The sequence below is a fragment of the Castor canadensis genome, chromosome 8 (assembly GCF_047511655.1).
Source record: "Castor canadensis chromosome 8, mCasCan1.hap1v2, whole genome shotgun sequence".
Lineage (NCBI taxonomy): Eukaryota > Metazoa > Chordata > Mammalia > Rodentia > Castoridae > Castor > Castor canadensis.
Genome location: NC_133393.1, coordinates 150,475,693 through 150,494,361, shown reverse-complemented (window position 1 = coordinate 150,494,361; position 18,669 = coordinate 150,475,693). Strand labels below are relative to the sequence as shown.

At 37.1% G+C, this 18,669-nt stretch overlaps 1 long non-coding RNA gene across 1 annotated transcript in view; it reads left to right on the top strand.

Annotated features, from left to right (window-relative positions):
* Positions 1–18,352, top strand: part of LOC141425851 (uncharacterized) — a 90,956-nt gene extending 72,604 nt beyond the window's left edge. The window contains exon 3 of the long non-coding RNA XR_012451010.1: positions 18,276–18,352. This is a non-coding gene — a long non-coding RNA (uncharacterized lncRNA). The remainder of the gene's footprint in view (positions 1–18,275) is intronic.
* Positions 18,353–18,669: the final 317 nt, after the last annotated feature.

Here is an 18,669-nt window from a genome sequence, read left to right as displayed (position 1 = left end):
TTAAATTGAAATGGCGGCTCAAGTCCTAGTCATGCAATCTATTTGCTAGCCAGCAGACAGAAGGACTGAAAAAGGATGTGCTATTCTCCTTAACCATGTTTTCTAGAACTTTCATATATACCTCTTCAGCTTAGAACCCATTGACCAGAATGTTATTAATTATTACACCTTGTTTTAAGGGCAACTGTGGCTCAAGTGGTAGAGCACCTGCCTAGCAAGCACAAGGTCCTGAGTTAAAACAGTCAAAGGAGCAGTACTGTCAAAGGAACAAAAGAAATTAAAAAAGATGTAATATGCAGTTATTAAGTAAGCCCGGTTGCCATTTGCCTGGATCTTTTATTACTAAGGAGGTTGAGATATAATTAGAACTTTGGGTTTTTTATTCTTACCGTTTTAGTTGTTTGAATATCCTTGCTTATCCTTCTTTATTTTTTTTTTTTGGCACTCTGGGGTTTGAACTTAGGATCTTGTGCTTGCTAGGCAGTGCTGTACCACTTGGGCCATGTCCCACCACTTTTTTTGCTTTATTTTTCAGATAGAGTTTTGCATTTTTGCTCAGGGCTGGCTTCAGATGACCATCATTCAACCTCTGTCTCCTGCATAGCTGGGATTCTGGACATGCACCACCACACCTGGCTTTTTGTTGAGATGGTGGCTTCACTAAATTTTACTCAGGCTGGCTTGAAACCATAATCCTGTCAATCTCTGCCTCTGAAGTAGCTGGGATTATACATGTGATCCACTGTTCCCAGCGCTGCCTACTCCCCTTCCCCCCCCTTTTTTTTTGTGGCACTGGAGTTTGAGATCAGGCCTTATGCTTGCGAGGCAGGTGCTCTACTACTTAGCCACTGCACCAGCCCTGGTTTTTTTTCATGTGTTGGGTATTTTTGAGATAGGGTCTCCCAAACTATTTGCGTATGCTGGCTTCGAGCCTTGATCCTCCTGACTTCTGCTTCCTGAGTAGCTTGTATTACAGGTGTGAGCCATTGGTGCCTGGCTGCCTACCTCTCTTAATGTGCAAACACATACCTCCAAATGAAACACATACCAATGTTTCATTTAGTTACTACATTTAGCTCAAAGTCCAGGATATTTGAGTAATGTGCACTTTTCTCTGTCAGGTACAGTTCAAAGCCTGTGAACTGGAAGACAAATCAACTGCTCGCAAAACATTTAATATACTAGGAGTAACAGAAATAGGATAATTAACAATAAAAAAGATCACTCAGAAAAGGAGAGATTAGTAACACAGAGAAGTCACTGGCCTATAGCAATTACTAAATGTCACTATGTAGAAAATTTGAAGATTTATTGCCCATATAAACTAATAAGCACTTGGATTAAACATTGTTTTTAAACCTGAGGACTCTGGTCTTTTACTTACTCACCTCTACCTTGCTCATGTTCATCCTACTTATGGTAGTTACTATGAGACTATCTGAAACAAAGGGCTTGTGTGAAAAGGCAATCCTACCCACCACACCACCATCCCCTTTGGTACAGCATTGGGTTTCCAGTCTTGTCTTCTTCTAAGGGTTCTACTTGGGAACAACTGTTTTTAATTATACCTCTTTAGAGTGCAGAAGTGGTTTGCTTTCTACTTTATAAAGCTCTGAGGTGAGAGCTTTTAGTCAACTTAAGTTGCAGGAAAAAATATGTCTACCATAGCAAATATTTATTTGTTATAACTGTGCTAGCTCTTGTCTAAGTTATACCTCTCTGGTTTAATTTTATTGAAAGATGGCCTAGGGTAGAGCACTTGCCTACCATGTACAAGGTCCTGGGTTCTAGCTCCAGTATTGGAGGGTGGGGAGGAGAAAAGATAATTTTGTTGAAAGTTGCAAGAATGTAGCCATCACATACAGCCTTCTGAATCTTTTCTGCTATTTCTCTTATAACTACAACATTCCAAGAAAATCAGACAGTGGTTAACCAGATGTCTTACTACTGTGTAACAATGACTACTACCTTTTCAGTTTCAGTATCTTGAGTGTTAACTCTCCACTTTACTGTTAAGCCAATGCCATGTTAGGTTCTTTCTTATTAAGAATCCTGCTCCTGGTGCCAAATTCTATATTATGATTATTTTCAACAATTTGTGACCAAAAAGTAACATGCAGTGACTTTAAACATAAGTTTATTTTTCTCTTACATAAAAGAAGAGAAATAGATAACCCATGGCTGGTATGGTACTCCACAGTGTCAGAAAACCAGTTTTCTTCTATTTTTGATGCCTTGCTTCTTAACATGACTTCTTCCATAGTCTAAGATTGCTACTTTTTACTATGGCTACTTCATCTGTATTCTAGTCATAGGAAGATGGGATATCTAAAGAATAATGTACCCATTTCCATTAAGGACATTTCCTGGAAATCACACCTAATACTTTTATTCATATCCTTTGGAGTGAACTCAATCACATGGCCACATGTAGCTGCCAGAAAGGCTGAGAAATACAGTCTTCATTCTGGCATGCACTTATCTAAGGCTCAGGATATTGGGCAATCAACATCCAGTGCCTGCAGCAAAGATCTAGATGTTCTTTCACTTCCTGTCTCTCCCTCCCCACCCCACCCCCCACGGAACCCAGGGCCTTGTACATGTTAACCACTTTCTGCTTCTTATCAGTAGTTTTTAATATTGAAAAATTCTGGGAGGTGAATATTGAGAGGATCGTGGTTTGAGGCCAGTCCAGGCACAAAAAGTTGTTGATGTTCCATCTTAAAAACAAGCTGGACATGGTGGTTCATTTCTGTAATCCTAGCTACATAGGAGGCCTTACATAGGAGGATCCTGATCTGAGGTTGGCCCCAAGCAAAAATGCAAGAGCCTAAAATAACTAAAGCAAAATAGGGCTGGAATGAGGCTAAAGTGGTAGAGTGCCTGCCTACTAAGTTTGAGGCCGAGTTCAAACCCCAGTACCAAAAAAAAAGAAAGAAAAAAAGAAAAATGCTCATTCTCTTCTCATTATTTTTTTCATGCTATCTATGACATCTGAGTTATTACATTCATATAATTGTTCTCTTTTATACATGCATCACCACTGTTTCCTTTTTCCTTGATGTATTTTGAAACTTTCCATTTTAAGACAAGCCATCAACAAAATTTCATGCTGCTTGCATGCATTTACCTTTTTTGTTGTTTTCTACACCATGCTTGTTGCCTACACAAATGACTTCAAAATACATAACACTCATTGCTAACTGGGTTTCTTAGAACTTTTGAATGTTTACAGTGATTGCTCTTAAGGGCTGGAGGATGTAGCTCTGCTAGTTTGTATAGCATGCATGAGGCCCTGGGTTCAATCCACAGCACCAAAAAAATAAAAGTAATAATAATTGCTCTTAGATGTAATTCTAATGTGGAAACTCTTGCAGTGTTGTGGAGAGCACTTTTGTTATATTACAGACATGCACTGGTTAGTGATGGGTATACATTTCTGAGAAATGTATCAGTAAGCAATTTCACCATTGTGCAGACATCTTATGCAAAGTTCACATGTACTTATACAAAGTAAAGATGACTAGGACTAGGCATCTTATGGAACCATCGTCATATGTGGTCTGTCATTGACCAAAATATTATATGGCACTCGACTATTTTCTTTATTTGGAAAACAAATGTCTTTGTCTCTGTGCTCTTCCTTCTTTGTTTCAAAGCTTTAACTGTAATTGTTCTGAGTTTAAAATTGTATTAAAATATCGGTCACATTTTACTCCATCAGAAATTCTCAGCACCTTTTGCAGACTGTTCGTTGAGTAAGAATAGTACTTTTTGAAGCAAGAGGCTGTCAGAAGGGAAGAATACAGAGCCATGACCTAGGAGCTCTTTTTATTTAAATTGTCAAGCTTTATTATTTTTCTAGAGGTTTCATGTTGATTGAAGGCCTTAATAAGCATTAGAAAATGAAATGCATTTTAAAACATGAACTCTGTTCTACATTCCATGAAGGTAACTTGCTTTATGTGGTAATTGATCTTAGCAGAGTAGATTAGTTTAATTAATAAGCTAGTTTTTACAATTAAATTATATTCAGAAGAATAATTCATGTACATGCTAGTCATTGCCTTAGTGTTTTAGCAGTCCTGTCTTCAGTGTGTTCATTGTCCTGAGAATCCCTCTGTGGTACTAGCAGGTGCTCAGGAACTGCGGGGTTCATCAGTTCTGGTGACCTACAGGCACTTTTTGAAAAGCTCAAGTAGTTACTGAGTTCTGTGTGTATTTGGATGCTCCTCTAAAACTGTGGCATATTCTTTCTTTTTGTGGCAGGATATTTTTTCCTCAGTGTTTGCAAGTATTTGATTAAGAATTTAGGAAAATCTTTCATGATTCCTTTTGTAAAGTACTAACATGTTCTTGTCATACTGGCAAAGATCTCATTGGGAAACCTAAGGATATGAGGCTGCTAGCATTAGCAAATAGGGCTTCTCTTCAAACACTCCATTGTAGTATGGAAACAAAGCACAGTACTGTAAATGTCTTCCTTACCCTCAGCTGCTGCCTGTCTTCATTTTAGGTTTGTCTCAACAGGTTTTCATTCCAAAGTTAATATGTTAAAAAAAATAACTTGTAGTTTTCATATTATTCATACCTGATCAGGATCACTAAGGCAGATGTTCTAATTTGCAGATTTTCTGTGGCCTGGCTTCATTTCAAATTATGTTAGCTTATTGGTGTGTAGGAATTTGGTATAAGAGTGGAAGTGACTGAAGAATTCCTAACCTGAAAATTATTCCATAATGGAGTACATAATTTTGTAAGTAAATACACAAATGTGTTCAGATCATATTTAAGGATAGTCAGGACTTTTATACATAGCCTGTGAACTTCCATCACTGTGTTTCTTAGAGAAGATATCTCTAAAAGACAGTTGGAATTCCACATTTAAAAATGGGAGCACATTTGAACACAATAGAAAAGTAATTGATTGGGAATCATAAGGAAAGCATACCCATGATGTTTGTGAACATGAATAAAGTTCAAGGAATGTAGTAAAGTTGTCTTGTCAAATAGTAATTTAAATTTTAAGGAGCCTTTTTTGTGTGTGTGGTAAAGGGATATTTTTAAAGCAAATTGTAAAATTTATGTTAAATGTTTGCAACAAAATATCACCTTGCAGTTAATCTTTCTATACTTTTCAGAATATCTTCTCATAAGAACCTTTATGATAGCAGGGCATATAATAATATCAGTTTTTATTTAGTGATTTACTCAGAGTTATAGCATCAAACTTAGTGATGTGATGTATTAAGATACAAGTCAAATTAGACAAAAGTCAGATGGAAGCTAAGGTAAACAAATCATTCTCTACCTACTTGCCAAAGTGATTTTTTTTTTTAACGACAGATCATATCTTTCTTAAAACTTCCCAATGGCATCTAGTTTCTTTCTCTTCTTCTCTCTCGCCATGGTGGTCTTTCAGTTCCTTTAAGATGCGAAGCTCAGCCCACCCCATTGCCTTTGAACTTACACATGTAGTTCCTTTTACATGACTTCTTTCAAATTCAGGCAGTGATTTTGGTCATTGGTTCTGAAGGTTGACTGTCCAGGTTCAAATTATGTAACCTCTCAGTGCCTAAGTTTCCTCAATTGTAAAAAAATTAGATAATATAAATAAATAAATATCTGTTAATATTGTGAAGATTGAATATAGATACATAAAGTGCCTCCCTTATAAGTATTTTTAAAATTTTGACTGTTAGCCTCATCTCAGCTTATGTCTAAATCAGCCACTCAGCCCTCATGAAGCACATAACACAGCTATACGATATTGTCTTATTGTATATTTACTTACTTTTATTTTTATGTCTCTGACTTACAAGCTCCATAAAAGCAGAGATATTTTCTGTTTGTTGAGTTTCCAGTGCCTAAAACAGTGCCTGATCAATATCTGTTTGTTAAGTGAACTAATGAGGTGTCAACCCAGAAGGTCTTTTCTTTTTAAACTATACTGGAGTTTGAATTCATGCTTGCCAGGCAGGCACTCTACCACTTGAATCATGCTTCCAGCTCTTTTTTGCTGTAGTTATTTTTCAGGAAGGGTCTTGCGTTCCTCATCTACCCTGGGCTGGCCTGGATCATAATCCTATCCATGCTTTCAGCATAGCTGGGAGGACAGGTGTGAGCCACCATGCCCAGCTTGTTTTATCTACCTACCTGCCTACCTAAGTACTAGGGTTTAATCTTAGGGCCTTGTGCTTGCTAGGCAGGCACTCTGCCACCTGAGCCACATTGCCAGCCAGCTTATTTTTTTGACATAGGATCTTGCTAATTATTTTTTTCTTTTAACCTGAGCTGGCCTCAAACTGTAATCCTCCTAGTGTCACCTCCTGAGTAGCTGAGATTGCAGGCATGAGCCGCTGTGTCCACCCTGAAAGACTGAAAGGTAGTTTGTGTTGCTTAGTCAAGGAAAGATGTTGCTTTTAGGATATCTGACAGGGACTTTTTGGGAATGATATAGACAAGTAGACCATAGAAAAGAGGTCGAGCATGTGGATAAAATATACACTTTATTTCTCTTCTGTTTTTATTTCTGCTGCTTCCAGCTGGTGAATTCACATCCCTTTATATAAGCTCTTGAGCTTATTTGTGTCTTTAGTTTGAGGACAGCTGGTTGCTCCTCAGCATTATAGAGTTACAACTTTTTGAGCTTCTAAAATAGTATGAGTAGAAAGTGCTGATATGTAATTTGATACTCAGCTGTATATAATTTTAGGAGTTAGAGGATTGGCCTAAGATCCCATGTAGGCAGTCTGAGACTAGGAATTTGTAAGTTTTAAACTGAGTCTTGATAGCAGTTTGTCATTCCCTTTTACCTTTACTTCATCTTCATATTCTCTACTTTTTTTTCTGTCATTCTCCTCCTAGTCTTACATTCCATATCATTTCTCTCATTCTTCTTTCATTTCCTTGTTTTCCCTTCTCTTGTACTTAATTAAAGGTAACACAAATGACATTTCTATTATTTCGCCTTGGCTCCTGGACCTAACAAGCAAAATGAAACTCATCATCCCCATAAGATAAAATTCCTCCTCTTTTCTGTGCTTCTTTTGTGACCCAGACTGGCCTTGGACTCACTGAATGTCCCATGATCCTGCTGTTTCAGCCTTCTGGGATTACAGATGTGTACCACCACACTCGGATATTGGAGTCTTCTTTGACAACTCCTACTCCTTCTTCTCCCATAACTTAACACAAATATCCTATGTCATAAAAATTCTGTAGCATTCATTCAACATTAATTAAACAAAGATGTGAGTTCCTATTCTGTTCCCTTTACATTGTTTGGCAGTTTCCTTCTTTCTACATAACTACCCAAATTCAAGATCTTGATACAGTTATATACTCTGCATAATGAAGGAGCTTTCCCCTCTCTCCAATTTCTCTTTTCCAATTCCAAGCTCTATTGCCATATTAATTCTCTAAAACATTGTTTGATTATGTTACCTCCTACTTCCTAGAGCTAGACTTAGCTTTTCATTGCAGGCACATCTCACCTAACTTTTGTACTTGAACCATGTGTTCTGCCAAACTGGATTGCCCTGTACTTTCTCATGTCTGTATGTTTTCATGTATTTCTGCTTCCTGGAAGAGTGTAAGCTCCCTGAGGATAGAAATTTTGTGTTTTTTTCACTTGTAAACCCCAACATCTAAAACAGTATTTGATGTATGGTAGATACTTAATAAATATTTACTGAAAGAATGAATGACAAGTATATGAATCCTACTAATTCTATCCTTTTTTTATTGTATTTTGGAGATGTGGTCTCCATGTGTTGCTCAAGCTTCTGGGCTCAAATGATCCTCCTGAGTAACTGGGACTACAAGCTATAAGCTATAAGCTATAAGCTTGACTATAAGCTATAGTCAAATGTTATTGCCTCTCCCAGGGATCCTTTTCTGACCCCACCTGTGACAAGAGCCTTTTTCCCTCTTTTTTCCTCTGTATCTCAGCTAGCTTTGATTGGATATAAGATGTGATTACTGTGGGATTAATTAATTAATTATATTTATATAATTAATAAATATAATATAATTATAAAAAAATATAATTAATTAATTATAATTATATTATATAATTAATATAGTCAGTAAATTCAGTATTTATTGAGTTCCTATTCTGTTTCAAGAACTGTAGTACTTGAGACAAAAAGACAATAGAACAGAGTTCTTTTACTAAGTGAATTAACTGGCTACTGTGGCATTAATCCATTGTAGTAAATGTAAGCAAATCTGGGGCTTGTAGAAGCATAGCCAACTGGAAGGGGATGGCTAATAGGGAGAAGAGAGTAGGGTGGGGAAGAACAGGCCATTCTAGGCATTCTCAAGTATAGAGTGCATACATGTGGTTTGAGTAACGAATGCATAAAGGGGAGTCATGAGAAATGAAGCAGTCAGTAACAAAGGACTTTATGCTTTTGTAATTGAAGTCAGTGTTACTGTTATCCATTTTGTTGGAAAAGGAAAAACTTTGATGACTAATTTCTTACAGAATGATCAGGAGGAACTGAAAGTCTAAAGTGATCAAAGGCCAGATAATTTGAGCCATGGTTGGCCATTTAGTCAAGAACTGTGTAGATACCTGTATATCTGCCTCTATTCCACTCAGTCTTGCTACTTTGAGGCAGCTATTTAAAACTCTTAAATCTTTTCCAGTATTGTCCTCTATGTTTCTAAATATGAGTGTATATAGATAGATAGATAGATAGATAGGTACTGGGGTTTGAACTCTGGGCCTTGCACTTGAGCCACACCTCCAGCCCTTTTTTTGCTTTAATTATTTTTTGGATAGGGTTTCACATTTTGTCTAGGGCTGGACTTGGACTATGATCCTTCTACCATGTTTCCCATGTGCTGGGATGATAGGCATGTGCCAGCACTCCTTGTTTTGTTAAGGTGAGGCTTTTGATACCTTTTTGCCTTAACTGGCTTTGAATTATAGTCCTACCAGTCTTTGTCTACTGAGTAGCTAGGATTACAGATGTGAGCTTCCATGCCTGGTCTTACTTTGGTTTCTTCCTTTTTTTTTTTTTTGGTGGCTCTGAAGTTTGAACTCAGGGCTTCTTGCTAAGCAGGCACTCTACCATTTGAGCTACTCTGCCAGCCCCATTTTTTGTGTTGGTTATTGTCAAGATAGGGTCTCAAGAACTATTTTCCCATGCTGGCTTTGAACAATAACCCTCCTGATCTCTGCCTCCTGAGTAGCTGGAATTATAGGCATGAGCCATCAGTGCCTGGCTTTTCTTTGAGACAGGTCTTGCTATGTAGCTCAGGCTGGCATGATCTTCCTGTTCCCACCTACTGAGTGCACCATCACGACTAGCAGTCTTCTTAAAACTTAAAGGAGGACCAGGCATAGCATCACTGTCATTGTACTCCATTGGTCAAAACAGAGGCCAGCTCAGGTTCAAGGAGAGGTGATATAGACTCCACCTATCAATGAGATGGAAAGGTGTCAAAATTTGTAACATCTTTTATCTGCCACACTATTGTTCCATTTCCTTCCTTCCTGAACTCTCTCTCCCTCCCTCCCTTCCTCCTTTCCTCCCTGGGGTTTGAACTCAGGGCCTCATGCTTGCTAGACAGGTGCTCTGCCACTTGAACCATGACCTTTTTGCTTTAGTTATTTTTCAAATAAGGTATTATGTCTATGCTTAGGCAAGCCTGGACCTGATTCTGCTATTTATGCTTCCTGCATAGCTGGAATTATAGTTGTGAGCCAGTGCACCTGACTACTTTTCATTCTCTTGAGGTAGACTATATATTTTTCTGTTTCTTGTACTCTTCATTCTTAGATGATAGATGAAGAGGGAGCAGGAAGACCTTTTCTTTGCCATCTCTAGAAGTCCTGAGGAGTTCTTAAGTAGTTACGGGGGCAGTAGTAACAAAATAAGAGCATTTAGTTAGTCAATATTTGTTTTCTCCATCTTCTATTAAGGGAACTAGGACAGTCCCTTACAGATGTGAGCTACCATGCATATATGTAATAAGCTCTCAGGAAATACTTGTTTTTCAGCTGATTTGCATTCCTTCATGTCATATTTTTATATATGTATAAGTTTATGCATATATAAATGTCTGCTTAGACATTTATATATCTACTATATTATCTGCTATGTTGAAAATAGGTCAAAAGTAAAATTTATCTGGCTAGAAGAAAGTTCACTAATTGATCAAAAGTAATTTTTATTCAGAAAAATTTATAGTCAAAAGAACCATTCCATTTCCATTTCTGTCATGGGCCATAGTAAAGCATCCCACTAATCTCAAACTTACATTTTAGAATTATCAACTGTTCCCTGAGCTTTATTCTCTAACACATTTTGTGCTTCTGGTTGCATATGTTGCTCTGCATGGTCAGAAGGCATGCAGCTTGAAAGGTGGTGGGGTGGGGTGGAGGAAAGATGAGGTGGAATCAGGCCAGCAAATGAGGGAACAGATGGGTTGTGGGAGTTGACCTTGCCCCCCATGTTTTTGTTCTGGCTGCTATTGATCATATGGGAATCAGCAGCCTAGAAATTGGAGTTAGTGATACTTTGATGAAAAACGAAGTTTGGTTTTGGATTTCATAGAATTATAACTTAAAACACTAACACATGATGCAAGTTTTACAGTTAATAAAATTTTGGGAATATTCAGGAACTGGTAGAGAGACTTAATTCCTGATTACTTGCCCTCAGCATTTTTTTATCTTATTTCTAGATTATCACAGTTTACTAGAATTTGCTATTTCAGATGAGTAGAGAATAATGTGTTTGCTAGAGAAATAAATCAATGTACATATTTTATACTAAAATATTCTCTCTTTTGTTACTGCTCATCCTTGACTTGTCTATTTCCTAATGTCAAGGTTAAGGCAACATTGCTCTGTACTTCCCTTTGGTCTGTGTATGAATCTAATTTTTTTAAAAAATATAATGTTATAAAATACACAAATGTAAGAGAGAATGTGTATGTGAAAGTAGTATAATAAATATCCATATACTCAGACCCAGCTTCAATATACTCAGACCCAGCTTCAACAGTGTTGAAGTGTTCTGGCACTCTTGTTCCATCTACCTCCCCCCATCCCTGCTGACCTCTTACCTTTATGGAAGAGTTTTATTGTGATATAATTTAATACAAGCATTTTAAAGAATATATCATGAAACCTTAGTAAATACCACCATTGCATACAACTTATCCATAGCATACAATTTACCCAATAAAAATATGTGGTAAAGTAAATTTTAAAGTGACTTTTTAAAGCCTTTAATTATTCTGTTAATATGGAACCTCATCAGTTACTAAGCTAATGAACTCTGAATAGAGCACTTGTTAAAACAGCTCTTCCAAGTCCAAACAGGGTTTGATACTTTTCTTTAATCAGTTAAGAATGTGTAAGCCTGGCACCGGTGGCTCACACCTGTAATCCTAGCTACTTAGGAGGCTGAGGTGAGGAGGATTGAGATTCCTGGATGCCAGCCCAGGCAAATAGTTCAAGAGACCACATCTCCAAAATAACCAGAGCAAAATGGACTGGAGGTGTGGCTTCAAGTGATAGAGTACCAGCTTTGCAAGCATCATGAAGCCCTGAATTCAAACCCTAATCCCACCAAAAAAAAAAAAAAAGAATGTGAGTGTTCTATGAAAATATCACTTTTAGATTAAATATGAAGGAGCTAGTCAGGCATGGAGGTACACATTTATAGTTCCAGCTGCTTAGGAGGCTGAGGCAGGATTGTGAGTTTGAGGCCTGCCCGGGGAACATAGTGAGACCCATTCTCAAAAAAAGGGGGAGAGGGAAGGCAGCAGTAGCTGATCTTCATGCCTAACACTAGACTTACATTCATTTTCTTTTGGTGGCCATTTTTGTCCAAAGTTTCTTTTAAATAAACTCATTCTAGTGAGGTTGTATATATGTATAATTGCATACCAGAATAGCAGACTCATGGAATTTAACTTCATGCTTCATTAGAAAAATTATGATACCATAAGATGGATTGTTGTTGTCTCTTGGGAATAATAACACACAGTGAATGCCAGTCTCCAAATTCCAGCAAATGATAATTATCTAATTGTAACTATTAAGAGGAATGTAATTATTGGACAAAAGAGAAAAAGCATTTCAAAGAGTGTACGGTTTTATTCTTTCAGGCTCAATGAATATTATGAGTTTAATGAGTTAATGTTCATAATTTTTATTATTATTTTTTTTTTTTTTGAGAAAGGGTGTCTCTGTGTTGTCCAGGTTGGCCTCAAACTCCTGGGCACAAGCCATCCTCCTGTTTCAGCCTCCTGAGTAGCTGGGATTATAGGCGTATTATATTGTTGTACTGGGAGCACATTGTGACATTTACAAGAGTGCTTACTTTTAATCTTAGTTAAATTCACCCCATCTATCATTCTCCTTTATCCTTCCCCCTTCTTAGAATAGTTTCAACAGGTTTCATTTTTTCCATTTTCATACATGAGTACATAATATTTCCACCGTATTCACCCTCCTACCCCCTTTCCTTATATCTTCCCTCCTCCCCCTGGTACCAACCCCCAGACAGGACCTGTTTTACCTTCCTGTCCTTTGTTTTTGAAAAAAAAAAAGTTGTTTTTGTTTAAGATAGTTATGCATGGACCTATACATTTCCTGTATATATGTATTATGTCTGGAATTGGTTCATCCCTCCATTTTTCTCCTTTCTACCTTTTACCTTCTTATGGTGGTTTCAACAGGTTTAGATATTCTATATTCTTTTTTTATATAGAAGGTACATCAAACATGTTCACCTTCTTTACTTCCTTTACCCTTCCTTTTCCCGTTAGTGCCTTCTCCTTAATGTTATCTGCTTTTCACTTTTGTCCTTTGTTGTTTAGGTATCTTTTGTGGTCAGTGGGATTTTTGCCTTTATATTATACTTATATTCAATGTATCCCTCTCCACTGCACTTCCTTGCCCTTTTCCCCTATCCTATGTTGTTTTAACAGTTTTCAGTATGTTTTGTCATGTCTTGTTGCTACACAGATGTGATGTATTTCATTATTACTCATTATCTCTCTTTCCTTCTTTTCTTCCTTGGTCTCCTCTACCAGTCCCACTTTGGGGTACGTGTTTTGTATGTACTTATAATTATCTATAATATTGCTCATATTTGTATTGGGCCTGTATACCACATATGAGAGAAAACATGTGGCCTTTGACTTTCTGAACCTGGCTAACTTCACGCAAGATGATGTTCTCCAGTTCCATCATTTACTTGCAAATGACAAAATTCCATTGTATATAAATACCACATTTTCTTAATCCATTCATCAGTTGTCAGGCATCTTGGCTATTTCCAGAGCTTGGCTATTGTGAATAATGATGAAATAAAGACAAGTGTGCAGGTGTCTTTATTGTAACCTGACTTAAATTCCTTTGGGTATATCTGTAGGAGTGGTGTTGCTGAATTTTTAGTTTTTTGAGGAGCTTCCATACTGTTTGCCATAGTGGTTGTACTAACTTACATTCCCATCAACAATGTAGAAGGGTTCCTTTTTCCCTGCATCCTTGCCAACATTTGTTGTTGTTTGTATTCTTGATGATAGCCATTCTAACAGGAGTGAGGTGGAATCTTAATGTGGTTTTGATTAGCATTTCCTTTATGGTCAGGCATCTTGAGCATTTCTTCATGTGGTTTTTGGCCATTTGGACTTTTTCCTTTGAAAAAGCTCTATTTAGTTCATTTGCCCATTTCATCATTGTGTCATTGACTTTTTTTTTTTGGGAAGTTTTGGGACTGTGTTGTCTATGTTGGCCTCAAACCCTTGGGCATAAGTCATTCTCCTGTTTCAGCTTCCTGAGTAACTGGGATTATAGGCAGCTGAACTGAGTAGTGAAAGAATTTTTTTTTAAAGAGGTGATTTCTTGCTAAATTGCCTAGGCTGTCCTTGAATTCTCTATCCTCCTGCCTCAGCTACCTGAGACTGGGATTAAAGGCCTTCACACCCAACTCAATTTTTTTTTTATTGTTACTATGCTAAATACTGGGGTTTGAATTTAGGGTTTCAGGTTTGCTAGGTAGGCACTCTACTGCTTGAGCCATGCTCCTAGCCCTTTTTGCTCTGGTTACTTTGGAGGTAGGGTCTTGCTTTTTTCCCAGGCCTGCTGTTGCTGGGTTGGTAGGCATGCACTGCCACACACAGCTTTTTTTCCAATTGAGATGGGGGTCTTAATAACTTTGCCTGGGCTGGCTTGGAACTGCGATTCTCCTGATCTCAGCCTCCTGCATATCTTGGAATGACAGAGGCACATCATCATATCTAGTGCTTGACTCAGATGATGTCTTGTTAACTTTCTGCCCAGTCTGGCCTTGGACCGCAAAATCTTTGCAATCTCAGTCTCCCTTCCAAGTTGCTAAGATTGCAGGTTTGAGTCCCCAGTGCCCAGCTTTCAGGACATTTTTAATGAAAAAATTAAAGCTCATTTGAAAATGACATATTTATTGACATTATCATCTAACATGTTAGTATCTTTTGTAATCATGTAAAGATTCATACATCGTGAGGTAGTATTTTAGTTTTTCACTTTAATCTGGTAAATACTATAAAACTGCTGGCATTCTTTTATTCTACCGACCCCCGCTCCCTGTCCAAGTAGCATAAAATTTTACTTAATTCTCACACCAGTTATGATATTCCAAATAGTAGGTCTGAAATAATGGGGTTTTATATGAACTTTTTATATGAAACTGTGATTCTAGCCTTACACTTCAGATTTAGAATTTCAGTGGAATGAGAAATGAGGCTTGCCAGTTCCTGGCCTTGACTTCCTAACGTTATTGTCAATACTGCATCTTTGTGCAGTCTTCATTGTGTCATTCAGATTCCCTTCTCCTGTGGTTCTCAAATCATCTTCAGAAGTATCTTTCATTTGCTTTTTCTCTTTGTTCAGTCAACAAATATATATATTGACTGTCTATTATGTGTAAATATTATTTGTAGGGCTTGTCTACTGCATACACAGTTATTGCTTTCATGATTGAATTTTTCAGTTTTCTAATGAGAGATATGAATGCTTTTAGCATATCTGTTTTGTTGTTTGTTTGTTTTTGGTGCAGGGGTTTGAACTGAATGCTGAGCATGTAAACTCCCACTGGGCTGTACTCCATTTCCTAATATGAACTTTTATAAGCCATAACGATTTGACAAGTATTCACTGAAAACTTGGCACTGTATGTGAAGCCAGTTTTGCTAGGTCCTAGTACTGAAGTTTTGATACCATCCTTCAACTTTCCTTTACGACTCACTTAAGAAATTTAGGTTAAAAACAAAATGCTGGGTGCTTAGTACTCAAGCCTGTAGTCCTGTCTACATGGGAGATGGAGAATGGATCACAGTTCCAGGCTAGCCCAGACAAAAGTGTGGGAGACCTCATCTCAATTAATAGAAGTTGGAGGTTGTGGTGTGCACCTGTCATCTAGCTATGCTGGAGGCATAAATAGGAGGATCACAGGCCAGGCTGGCCAGGGCAGAAAATGAGACCGTATAGGAAAAATACCTAAAGCAAAAGGAGTCAGGGGCATAGCTCAAGTGGTAGAGTGCCTGCCTAGCAAGTGAGAGACTCTGAGTTTAACCCCCACTATTGCCCCCAAAAGTCGTGTTTGGGGATAGAGGGGGAAGAAAGGGTATTAAGGACTACTGTCCTAAGGAGATTAGATTTCAGGGGGGTCCATAAATGTCATAAAACTGAAGTCTTTTTAGTCTGCACAAGCTGCTATTAAAGGAAGCAAGATATTTTTTCAGGGTCAGTAGCAAAGAATTCCAAGCTAGATAGATTAAACCCTGTTTAACAGTTTTTTCCCAATGCACACAGAGACACTGTTTAAATGATGATAAATCATAAGTAAGATTAAAAATAAGTCTTTGAAGGTAGATTCTGCATTTTCTTAGTAGACATTTGCTTTGCAATTTTTAAAATTGGTCAAACCCTTAAAAAACCCTTTTCTCAGTGTTTGCCCATATTACCTCTTTTAACACTGATTCCTAGTAGTTTTTTTTCTTTTGAAATTGTCTCACTCAAGTTTTCTTTCTTTCTTTTTTTTGTTTTGGTTTGGAGTAGAATGTTCTTAAAATCTTTATTCTCCATAAAGTCATCTCCCATTTTCATTGTTCTCATCTGTACCTTTTCCAATCTGTTTTATGTTTATGGGGTATATCAACCAGTACTACAGTCAGGTTTGGGCACACTGTTGCCTTACATGAAGGTAGAATGTGGTGGTCTTTTTATTTTCTTAATTTTATAGCTGTACAATATTTTGTTGGTTTCTAAACTTCTTGCTATAATCTGTAGGGAACTCCTAGGGCATGGCTCACGCCTGTAATCCTAGCTATTCAGGAGGCAGAGATCAGGAGGGTCGCGGTTCAAAGCCAGCCCGGGCAAATAGTTCTGTGAGATCCTGTCTTGAAAAAAACCCTTCTTAAAAAAAAGGGCTGGTGGGGTGGCTCAAGGTGTAGGCCCTGAGTTCAAGCCCCAGTACTGCAAAAACAAAACAAAACAAAATTGCAGTACTACCAATAAATAAATTCAGAAGAAAAGAAAAAACTCTCATAGTTCAAGCAAACAATACCTGTTTTGTGTTTGGCATGCTTCCTTATAATATTGTTTTCTGTGTGTAATGTGTTTGTTTGTTTGTTTTGGCAGTACTGGGGCCCTGAGTTCAAACCCCACTACTGAAAAAAAAATTCTTTTTTTTTTTTACACAGGAATATTTTATTTTACTCAACTCAGTATAATCATTATAAAATGATCATTTTATAGAAAAGAAAAAGAAATTTTTAAAATTATAAGAAGAAAAAGTTTGGATTGACACCATTAATTAATATATTTTTAATAAAGAGGGTGAAACTTACATCTATTTCTTGTCCTATATCAATAATGAATATGAATTTGCCTATTATAACAAATAATACAGTAACTAAATAAGTCAGCTTTAATAAAAATGAAATTGAGAAGTTATAATTTAGGTAATTGCTAAATCATACTGATGTAATATAGTATATTCTTATTTTTGCTTTTTTTTGTATTTTAGAAAATTAAACTTTAATTTCATGTTAAGATGCATGAAAATATCAAATTCCATATAGAAACTCTTTTTCTTCCCATAGTTTTGTTGTGCTATTGCTATTTTTTTTACCTATTTTTTTAATTCGTATTTGCATATAATGTTTGGGTCATTTCTCCCCCCTTCCCCTACCCCCTCTCTTCCCCCCCCAAAAAAAAATTCTTAATAAATATATTAAGAATACATATAATTCACTTAACCATGAATTCTTATGTTGTTGAAAAGACTTTCATGTTATATGTGTGTATATATGTATATATATATGTATATGTGTGTATGTGTGTGTATATATATATATATATATATATATATATGTATGTGTGTGAATATATATATATATATATATATATATTCTCTGTCATTTTAATTTTTTTGTTGGAGTCTTACTATGTTGCTGAGTCTGGTTTTGGAATTCCTGGGCTAAAGTGATCCTTCTTCCTCAGCCTCCTGAGTGCTGAGACTATAGGCATATGCCACCTTGCTTATAGGGACACCCTTTGCCATTTTTAAAGATCTTGTTCTCATATTGCCACATGTTTTATTTTTATTATTCTAGTTCTGGATACTGTTAATATTCATGTAGGTTAAAAAATTTGGGCTAATATCAATGAAACAAATATCTCTATATTGGTATTTCTTTATGGTATCTTATGACTTAGGAATTGTCTTCTTAAATCCTCCCTCAGAATATGATGGTATGGTATGATAATGTAACACCTGTGGCTACTCAGTAAATACTATTTCTAAAGATCCTCTCTTTTACTAGTTGGAAGATGACATTTTACCTTATAGCTATTTCTCCTTGAACAGCATTTCCTTTTTATCCATTATATGCTTTTATGCTGCTTTTTTCAATTATATGATGTCTTCCTGAGTGAGCTAGTTGAGGACAGTATCATGTATTCAGGCAGCATATTTAATAACTATGGTAGCCTACTTTACAAAAACCTTTTAAGCTGGGCACAGTGGTACATGCTTGTAATCCTAGCATTCAGGATGATGAATTTGAGGCTAGTCTCGCAAGAGAATGGTGAGTGTGAGGCCAGCCTGAACTATGTAGTAAGATACTGTCTGAAAGTTTTTAAGAATAATGGTAGTTTGCTAGTTTTATTACTTACAACATTAGTGTTCAGGATGTGCTCAGTGGTCTACTTTCCTCATGGTGGCATCTAAATTTTTTTGTTCTTCCTCCATTTCCAGGTTGCTATCACGAAAGCCAAAGTGGATTTCTCCAGTGTGGTGTGCCTGCCCCCTTCCGTCATTGCTGTGAATGGGCTGGACGGAGGAGGGGCTGGTGAAAATGATGAGGAACCAGTGCTTGTGTCCCTGTCTGCAGCCCCCAGCCCCCAGAGTGAAGCTGTGGCCAATGAACTGCAGGAGCTCTCTTTGCAGCCCGAGCTGACCCTGGGACTCCACCCTGGCAGGAATCCCAATTTGCCTCCACTTAGTGAGCGGAAAAATGGTGAGTACATATGGATTATTACATTGCCTGATTTGAACCAGGGTATTCATGTTTATAATGTTATAGATTGTTACTTCATTTAAAGTTTTTTTATAATCTGAATATGTCTTGTAAAATAGAGAAATGGAGGTA